The sequence below is a fragment of the Jaculus jaculus genome, chromosome 7 (genome assembly GCF_020740685.1).
Source record: "Jaculus jaculus isolate mJacJac1 chromosome 7, mJacJac1.mat.Y.cur, whole genome shotgun sequence".
In the NCBI taxonomy this organism is placed as follows: Eukaryota; Metazoa; Chordata; class Mammalia; order Rodentia; family Dipodidae; genus Jaculus; species Jaculus jaculus.
Genome location: NC_059108.1, coordinates 103,720,003 through 103,730,683, shown reverse-complemented (window position 1 = coordinate 103,730,683; position 10,681 = coordinate 103,720,003). Strand labels below are relative to the sequence as shown.

The 10,681-nt window shown below is 40.5% G+C and overlaps 1 pseudogene; it reads left to right on the top strand.

Annotated features, from left to right (window-relative positions):
* Window positions 1-399: 399 nt before the first annotated feature.
* LOC123462338 lies at window positions 400-6,964 on the top strand (annotated as a pseudogene).
* The last annotated feature ends 3,717 nt before the right edge of the window (window positions 6,965-10,681 follow it).

Below are 10,681 nucleotides of genomic sequence, written 5' to 3'. Positions count from 1 at the left end.
TTATATGGGTACTAGAGAATCTAACCTAGGTCATTAGGCTTTGCAGGCAAATGCCTTAATGGCTAAGCCATCTCTCCAGCCCCAGTATTGTTTTTATTACTTTATCATTATCATCCAGTCTCTGACTGACCTTTGCACACGTGCTCCCCTCACAAATTTCTGCTTCCTGCCCCAGCCCCACCCACTCCTTACCCTTTCATTTGGTCTGTTAATCTAGGGACAGATGGTATTGCACAAAACTTTTTTTCCTGGGGAGATGTGAACACACATCTATTCACTTTAGATGGGGCTCAGACAGCAAACCATAGTATGATTGTATCAAAACCAGTTTTGGAGAACCAATGACTTTATTGGGGTTGCTTACAGAGAAGTGTAAGGGGTTGCTCACAGGAGCTATAGATGACTCAAAGGCAGCTGCATCACCAAAAACCCACCCCAGTGATGCTCATGGAACCTCCATCTCTGGAGCACACTGCACAACTTGCAGACAGCTTGGCAGGGTAGTGGACGGTCTCCAGCATACTACTAAGACTTGAGGGCAGCTCAGCTGGTCAGAGAATCTCTTACTCAAGCTGTTGCTTAGCCTTTCTGTAATCTTAGTGCTGGGTCTTGCAACCTTTTCCTTAGACTTGACTTCCTTTTCTCCTGAGCCTTCCTCCTCCCCCCAAGAAGGGGATGTTTTAATTGGCATACAACACTGATCCAAGTCTGCCCCTCAACAATTGTTTATTGCTCCTATAACCTTGGGAAGTGATCCTGTGACCTGCTAAGTTTCAGTTTTCCCAGACTTGTTGATCTCCTGATACCCTGTCCCTTCAAGAGAGACTATTTCAATTGGGAGGATTTTGCTATACAACAGATGGACAACTGTTTCTTACATTGAAATACTGATGGTGCCCTTTTATGAATAAGATTTTTTGGTAGTAGACAGTAATACTCAGATTCTTCCTTTCTTTCTTAATCCTAATCAATGACACTTTCTATTCTTTAGGGATGTGCTCTGCATAAATAATATTTTGCATAATTTTGCATTTTCTGCATAATTCTATTTTGCTGCATAATAACATGTCAGTTCATTTTCCTCTTTCTGTGCCTTGGAAAGAAAGAAAGTCATTTGGAATGACTGGCAATCTTACAAGTGTTTGCTCATTAACATTACATCTTGGAAAGATTCCCCAGAGGTATGCTAATAGGCAACAAGCAAAACAACAATAAAGAAAATCAACGGAGAAAAAAAATATACACTCCTGAGAATACAGATTTGTAGCTTTCAGTGCTTCTCAGTCACTCTGCTGCTCAGCCTTGGAGCTGTTAATTGTATGTAATTATGAAGTGCTGAACTATGAATGGTCCTGACACGAAGCTGGGAACAGAACCAGGCTATATTCAAATGATGCATTGATCTGTGAAGAGTGATACGCTACTTACAGTCTCAATGAGTTATTTATTCCTTGGTTTTATGATTCTTCAGACAATATTTTTCATCGTGGAGAAATTTCAAGAAAAATGATCCTGGCTAGAGCATCTTTCACATCAGGAGTTTAGGGAATTGAATGAAAATAATATCTGTTTTTATTAGCTCGTGCCTCAGGACAAAGGATTTTCCTTTTGACAATATGGGTCTAAAACTCATCATGACTACTATGCAAACACTGTTAAAGCAAAGGAAGAGAAAACCTGGATGCTGAAAGAACTAACAGCTTTAAGAGGGAGGCTGTGAGGTCCAGGAGGAAGAAAAGATATTTTGAGATGTCTTTTTACAAATATCCTGACTGCCTTTTGTTGTGTAGAGGTTATAAAAACTGCCTGATGTTTTTTTTTTTTTTTTTTCCAAGGTAGGGTCTCACCTAGCCCAGGCTGACCTGGAATTCAATATGTAGTCTCAGGGTGGCTTAGAACTCACAGCTATCCTCTTACCTCTGCCTCCCAAGTGCTGGGATTAAAGGTATGTACCACCATGCCCAGATTCCCTATTGCTTTTTTTTTTTTTTTTGAACTGTAGGCAACCTTGAGAATAATAAAGAGCAAGCCACAACTCTGGAAAACTGATGTTTACTATCAGTACCTGTTGTTTATTGTACTTTCTAAGCTTGGAAAAAAAAGTGTGTGTGTGTGTATGTGTATATATATATATATACACATGTATATATATATATATATATATATATATATATATATATATACACATACATACATACATATACACACACACATATATATATATTACATATTATATATGTTATATATACATATATATAATATATATAATATATAAAATTTGTTTTTTCAAGGTAGGGTCCCCCTCTAGCCCAGGATGACCTGGAATTCACTATGTAGTCTAAAGCTGGCCTTGAATGCACAGCAGTCCTCTTACCTCTGCCTCCCAAGTGCTGAGATTTAAAGGTGTGTGCCACCACACTAGGCATTGAGAAAAAGTATTCTTGAGAAAAACTCAGTGGAGAACAGTGTAAATCATATGATGACTATAGGAGGTCTCTAGGAAACTTCTATGTTTACTGGATTCTAGAGTTGGGGGTTAAGGGTTTATTATTGCTGTAATTTGAATGTAAAATGCCTCCCATAGGCTCATGAACTTTAATACTTGATTATAATATCTTCCCCCAGGGAGATGTCAGTAGATACTGGGGAGACTCAAAACTCACTGCTGGGTGTGGTGATGCATGTCTTTAATCCCAGCCTTGGGAGGCAGAGGTAGGAGGATTGCTGTGAGTTCAAGGCCACCCTGAGACTACATAATGAATTCCAGGTCAGCCTGGGCTAGAGTGAGACCCTACCTTGAAAAACAAAAAAACAACACAAACAACAAAACCCCCACAAAACAACAACAACAACAACAAAATCAAAGCAGAAAATCAAAGGATGTTGAGAGTTCAACAGTAAAGGAGACACGCTCTCCAAGGCTCAGAGAATACTGCTGAAGGAGAGGTGAAAAGAATGTAAGAGCCAGAGGCTAGGAATTCTGAGATATTGCCACCCCCCCCCAAACTGACTGACTGGTACATTCACGACCCTCAGTGGTTACTAATAACTCCACTGAGGAGGGTGCTCAGTGGAATGTAGGAGGGGAGAAGGAACATATGAGTATCACCCAATGAGAATATGAACAATATAGTGAAATGCTCAATTAAAACAAAAGACCCCATTGCTGAATATACCACATGCTTAGGTTGTAAGACACTGATAAATCAAGATGGAACTCAAGTGGAAGCTTCTTCTCTGTTGGCTAGTTGCCATAGTTTTGGAAAATGCTATGCAAAGTGCTGAGGGAGAAAAGTCATCAACAGTATTACCAAGCAGTGGATCTTGTGAACTATGCAACTGGTCAGCTAGTCAAGATGTGTCCACTGGTACAATAGTGGCATGAAATTGGGGGTAACCAACTTCTCTCAGATTGGATTTGAGGTCTGCTCAGTGGAAGGAAAATCATGCCTGATACTGTAAACCTAGTCAGAAACCTGTGGCTGGAGAGGTCATGGGCCCTAGGAGGGAAGTTACTGTTGTTTGGTTAAATGAATATGTTGTCCATCAAATTGCTTTCTAAATGTTTATGAGTATGCCTATAGATTAGTGATGCTCTCATCTTTGGTTAGAGAAGCTTCTTTTTGCACACAGTAGTGACTTCTGGGACTACTCACAATTCATCAAAATGCTGAGAATACATGACTGTGGATTGCTTATTGCTAAATGAGACATCTTTGTCATGCCTTCAATGGTTCAGGGACCATTGAAGAGGAGGTGGCAGAAAAAAATGTAAGAACCAGAGGACGAGAAGGAGTCCTAGAGAACCTTGTCTTCTGATATGAAGTAGCCAATTGCATTTATAACCTCACAGTGATTGTCATTGCCTCCACAGTATTGGATCCATGAACATTTTATCATGCATTGTGGAGGTGAGTAAAAACAGAAAAGCATCAAAATAAAAGAGGACTAATTGGAAAGAAAGATTGAGTGAAAGATAGATTGGGGAGAGCCAAAGAAGGTAGTGGGAGAGTGTTATGATAACAATACATTAATTACATGTGTGCAAATTTTTAATAAAAATTTTTCAAAGAGAAGCCTACTACCCTCCACTAGAACAGTAAGAAAAATGTTTAAAAAAAGCAAGACCCAACCAATTGAAGGCACTAGTTAGTAAAAATGTAAATTCTTTCAAAAGCAAAAAGCCTGAAGAGAGAATGCTGAAGTAGTTCTCTGCTCCCAAAAGTCTTAATACAGAGACTGCTACAACTCTATTCCAGGCCTCAGCAGAAGTTGGCAGCATTTCCCATATGGTACTTATTTTGGAGACATGAAAAATGCAAGGTTGTTGGGCCATGGAATATTGCCCCAAGGTTCCAGAGAGTGGCTCAGTCCAAGTAATGTATAGCAGGGTCAGAATCCCTATAAGGAGGTCTTGAGAGGCCACTGCATGAAGCTGTGAAGTTGTACCCTAAGTTATACTTTGGAGATGCTTAGGACCATGGGACATCTATCAAGAAAAGCTGTGGGCTCAGTGTGGATTTGTCCCTAAGACAGGCTGTAAGTGAGTGCTATAGGCAGCTGTGCTGGAGAGGTGGGGCTACCCAGGCCTCTTGGAGCCTAGGTGATTTCATCTTAGATACTAGACATGGAGCTGAAGAATTTACTGTTTGAACTTCTAGGTTTCAGTCTTGCTTTAGTCCATTCTTTCTTTATTGTATCTCCATTTCTTAATTTTGGAATAGGAGTGTTTACTATATGCTATTATATGTTGGCAATATGTAATTAGTTTTTTTTTTTAAATTTTTTTTAACATTTATTTATTTGAGAGCGACAGACAGAGAGAGAAAGACAGATAGAGGGAGAGAGAGAGAATGGGCGCGCCAGGGCTTCCAGCCTCTGCAAACGAACTCCAGACGTGTGCGCCCCCTTGTGCATCTGGCTAACGTGGGACCTGGGGAACCGAGCCTCGAACCGGGGTCCTTAGGCTTCACAGGCAAGCGCTTAACCGCTAAGCCATCTCTCCAGCCTGTAATTAGTTTTTAAAAATGTTTTATTTATTTATGAGAGAGAGAGAGAGAGAGAGAGAGACAGAGAGACAGACAGAGAGAGAGAGACAGAGAGAGACAGAGAGAGAGACAGAGAGAGAGAGAGAGACACAGAGAGAGAGACGGAGAGAGAGAGAGAGACAGGGAGAGAGAGAGACAGGGAGAGAGAGAGAGAGACGGAGAGAGAGAGAGACGGAGAGAGAGAGAGAGATGGAGAGAGAGAGAGGGAGAGAGAGAGACAGGGAGAGAGAGAGAGACAGGGAGAGAGAGTGAGACAGGGAGAGAGAGAGAGACAGGGAGAGAGAGAGAGAGACAGGGAGAGAGAGAGTGAGACAGGGAGAGAGAGAGACAGGGAGAGAGAGAGAGACAGAGAGAGAGAGAGAGAGAGAGAGAGAGAGAGAGAGAGAGAGAGAGACAAGGAGAGAGAGAAAGACAGAGAGAGAGAGAGACAGGGCACACCAGGGCCTCTAGCCACTGAAAATGAACTTCAGACACATACACCACCTTGTGCCTCTGACTTACATGAATAATGGGGAATTGAGCCTGAGTCCTTAGGCTTCACAGGCAAGAGCCTTAGCCGCTAAGCCATTTCTCTAGCTCAGTAATTTTTTTTTTTTTTTTGATTTTACAAAAAGTCCCAGTTAAGACATTGCCTTGAGTTTCAGAAAAGACTTTGGACTTTTGAACAGTATTGAGACTGGTAAAGACTATGGAGACTTTTAAAGTTGGACTGAATGCATTTTGCATCATGCAAGGCTGGCTGTAACATTTCAGTGTCTGCCCCAGTGACACACTTCCTTTAGCAAGACTACCTCACAAAGGTTCACAACTTCCCAAATAGTGCCATGTATTCAAACACATGAAACTATGGGGGCCATTTTTGCATTCAAATCTTGACATTGGCAAAGTGCCTTTTATAAGTATTACTAGTGGGAGTAAAACTTGATATTTTCTATTTTTTTCTTTTTTGTTTTTTTGAGGTAGGGTCTCACTGTAGCTCAGGTTGACCTAGGATTCACTATGTAGTCTCAGGGTGGCCTTGAACTCATGGCAGTCCTCCTACCTCTGCCTCCAGAGTGCTGGGATTAAAGGCGTGCACCACCATGACCAGCGATATTATCTTTTCATTGGGATTTGATGATATGTTCAAGAAAACATTTCCTGGATTTGATTTTGTAATTCTACTTCTGAGAATTATGGTTACCACTCCATAGAAACTGGAAATGGGAACATCTTACCTCTTAAGCGAGAGAGAAATTACTAGATAACCAATGGTTTAGCCTTATGAAGAGACAAAAACAACCATTAAAAGTTAATTAGGGCAGGAGGTGGCTCAGCTGTTAAAACACTTGCCTAGGAAGCCTAACAACCTGGGTTCAATTCCCCAGTGCCCACATAAGGCCAGATGCACAAAGTGGCACATGCATCTGGAGTTCATTTGCAGCAGCTGGAGGCCTTGGAGTGTGCCCATTCTCTCTCTCTCTGCCTGTCTCTCTCTGATTGCAAATAAATAAATAATTAAAAATTATTTAAAGCAAGAGGCAAAACGAATGCAGTGGAGAGTGGAGTGAATCTGTGAGTGCAGCCACCACCAGGAGCCGCCTCAGCAAACCCAAGAGTAAGACGATCCTCGGGGAGCTGCAGAAGTGGAGGAGGAGGAATTCAACAGGGGCCACTGTCAGCACTTGCACAGTCGGTACAGAACAGCACCCAGGAGCTCCACTGCCACACTAACCAGACTCCTCGCTGCATGAAGGCCTTGACTGGCGCCGAGGCATGGGGCTGCAGAGCGTGAAGAGGTGTGGACTGAGGATTCCAAGAGTGCCAATGGCGAGAATCCTAAGTGGGTCAGCAAGGACCGCTACATCTCCGAGATGTTCCTGTGTGGGGACTCCGTCATCGCTGTCCTGCGGAATCCCCTTATTGCTGGCAAGTAGGGGCTTCCCTCTTGCTGTTGGCCCGAGCCTGCCACTACCCTGCAAAGACTTGCCTAACTGAAGTAATGGGAATAAAACCATGTTTCTGTTTAAAAAATTATTTAAAGCCAGAAAAATATGTTCATAATTTAGTAAGTTAGCAAAAAGGACTCAACCCCATGAACAGAATTATTCCAATATTATAAAATGCTAATAATATAATACATAACTAGCTGTCATTCTAAGACCTTTGTAGACATAAAAACTTTAAAACATCATATCACATATACATTTATTACCATCTTTGTCATTTTCTTTCTTTCTTTCTTTTTTTTTGTTTTTTTGAGGTAGGGTTTCACTCTGGCTAAATATATATATATTATTGACAACTTCTGTATTTATAGACAACAAACCATGGTCTTTCCCTTCCCTTCCCTCCCCCACTTTCTCCTTTGTAACTCTGTTCCCCGTCATATCCCCTCCGTCTCTCCATTAGTCTCTCTTTTAATTTGATGTCATCACCTTTTTCTCCTATTATGAGGGAATTGTGTAGGTATTTCTAGGCACTGCGAGGTCTTGGATATCGAGGCCAAAATTTGTCTGGACCCTTCCTTTGGCTCTTGCATTCTTTCAGCCACCTCTTCCATAATGGACCCTGAGCCTTGGAGGGTGTGAGATGTTTCAGTGCTGGACGCTCCACCGTCCCTTCTTCTCAGCACTATGTTGCCTTTTGGGTCATCCCAGTTGTCACCACCATCTGAAAAGAGAAGCTTCTCTAACCAAAAGTGAGAGTAGCATTAATATATGAGTGTGAACATTAAGTGTAGTGCTTTCAGGGCAATTTAGTGAGAGTAATATATGCATTTATCTAGACAAGAGCAGGCTTTCTACCCCTAAGGCTCATGACCTTCCCTGCCGCAGGCTTTTGATTAGGTTTTCAGTACCAGGCATGTATTCCCTCCCATAGAGTGGACACTCAGTCCAATTACAGGGTATTTGGTTTCTCCTAGAGTAGAGATTCCACTATTACACTCGTTTAGTCATTTGGCCTGTCTGTCCAAAGTTGAGGTTTCCAGTGTCCACTGTTTTCACTTCTGATGATGTCTGTCTCCCATAAGACTGCATACCTTATGGCCTTTTCCAGCTTTCAGTTGGCTGGGCTACAGGGAGAAAGTTTTTTGCTCAGCACCAATTTGATTTCTCAGTGACTTTGCCGCTCAGGCATATGAAGTCTTCAGCAATAGGGTCTTACCGTCTCTTTCTCATGGGGAATCAAGGGCGTTGGCAATAGCCTATAATGTTTGGGAGGCAACAGGGACCTCCCTAGCCAACAACTCACTAGAAGGTATCCCATTCCAGGCACTGAACATTTTCTAGTAACAACCTATGGCTTCTGGATATTGAAGAAAGTAGATTTTTATATGTCTTACTCAGAATATCTTTAATTTTGATTGACCCTCCCAACCCACCTTTGTTTTATACAATCTCTTCCCCTGACCTCACTTAGGCCTTTCCTCTCCCTGAATCAGTTCTTCTACTTACACATATATAATACCATTCTCCTAGGACCTTCCCTCTCCTATCTCCCTTTTAGGCTTTTTCTAGCTTATGGGCCTCTGCTACTGATTTTTGGTTCCAGATCACATACAAGTCTATACATTTGTAGCTAAGATCCCCATACAAGAAAGAACATGCAACATTTGGCTTTCTGGGCCTGGGTTACCTCACTTAGTATAATCCTTTCCAGATCCATTCATTTCCCTGCAAAATTCATAATTTTGTTTTTCTTTACCGCTGAATAAAATTTTATCGTGTAGATGTACCACATTTTTATTATCCATTCATCTGTGGATGGACATTTAGGCTGGTTCCATTTCCTAGCTATTGTGAATAGAGCAGCAATAAACATAGTTGTGCAAGTGTCTCTAAAGTAGTGAGAAGAGTCATTAGGATCTATGCTAAGGAGTGCTATAGCTGAATCATATGGGCAAATCTTTTTTTAGCTGTCTCAACAACCGCCACACTGATTTCCCACCAACAGTGCAGAAGGGTTCCCCTTTGATCACATGCTTGCCAACATTTATTGTCATTTGTTTTCTTGATGATAGCCATTCTGATGGGAGAGAGATGGAATCAATCTCAAGGTAGTTTTAATTTGCATTTCCCTCATGGCTAAGAATGTAGAACACTTTTTTAGATGTTTACATGCCATCTGTATTTCTTCCAGTGAGAACACTCTAGTTCCATAGCCCATTTTTGATAGGGTTGTTGATTTCTTCTTGTTCTGTTTTTTGAGTTCTTTATATGTTCTTGATATTAATCATCTGTCAGATGTATAGCTGGCAAAGATTTTCTCCCATTCTGTAGGTTGTCTCTGCTCTATACAGTGTCCTTTGCTGTACAAAAGCTTTGTAATTTCATGAGATCCCAGTAGTTGATTAGTGCTTTTATTTTCTGAGAAATTGGGGTTATATTTAGAAAGTCATTACCTATGCCAATATGTTGAAGGGATTCCCTTAACTTTTCCTCTAGAGTTTCAGGTCTGATATTAAGGTCCCTGATCCACTTGGATTTGATTCTTGTGCATGGAGAAAGACAAGGATCTATTTTCACCCTTCTACATATAGATAACCAGTTTTACCAGCACTACTTATTGAAGCTGTTTTTTCTCCAGTGAATATTTTTGGCATTTTTTTTTTTGGTCAAAAATCAGATGGCTATAGCTTCCTGGATTAACACCGGGTCTTCTATTTTGTTTCATGAATCTACATGTCTATTTTTGTACCAATACCATGCTGTTTTGTTACTATGGCTTTGTAATATAGCTTAAAATTGGGCATGGTGATGCCACCAGCCTTATTTTTGTTGCTCTAAATTGTTTTGTCTATTCAAGGTTGTGTTTCCAAATGAATTTTAGGATTGTTCTTTCTATTCCTGTAAAGAACGCCATTGGAATTTTAATGGGATTGCATTAAAATGTGTAGATTGCTTGTGGTAAGATTGACATGTTCACAATATTGATTCTTCCAATCCAAGAACATGGATGTCTTTCCATTTCCTTGTGTCTTCTGCAATTTCTCACTTGAGTGTTTTAAAGTTCTCATTGTAGAGCTTCTTTGCTTTCTTAGTTAAGTTTATTCCAAGGTATATTATTTTTTTGAGGCAATTGTGAATGGGAGAGATTCCCTGATTTCATTCTCTGCACACTTGTTAGTATACAGGAAAGCTACTGATTTCAGTGTATTTATTTTTTATCCTGCTACGTTGCTAAAAGTGTTTATCAGCTCTAACAGTTTGCTGGTAGAGTTTTTAGGGTCTTTTATGTGTAAAATCAAATCATCTACAAATAGGGATAATTTGAACTCTTCCTTTCCAATTTGTATCCCTTTCATGAGTGTCTTGCCTTATTGCTATACCTGAGATATCCAGTATTATATTAAATAAAAGTGGGGACAGATGGCACCCTTCTTTTCTTCCTGAATTTGGTGGAAAAGCTTCAAGTTTTTAACCATTTAGTATTATGTTGGCTGTAGGTTTGTCATAAATAGCTTTTATTATGTTGCGATATGTTCCTTTTATTCCCAGTTTCTGTAATACTTGTACCATGAAAGGACGTTGGATTTTGTTGAATGCCTTTTCTGCATCTATTGAGATGATCATGTAATTTTTGTCCTTAAAATCATTTATATGATGTACTACATTTATTGATTTGCGTATGTTGACCCATCCCTGCATTCC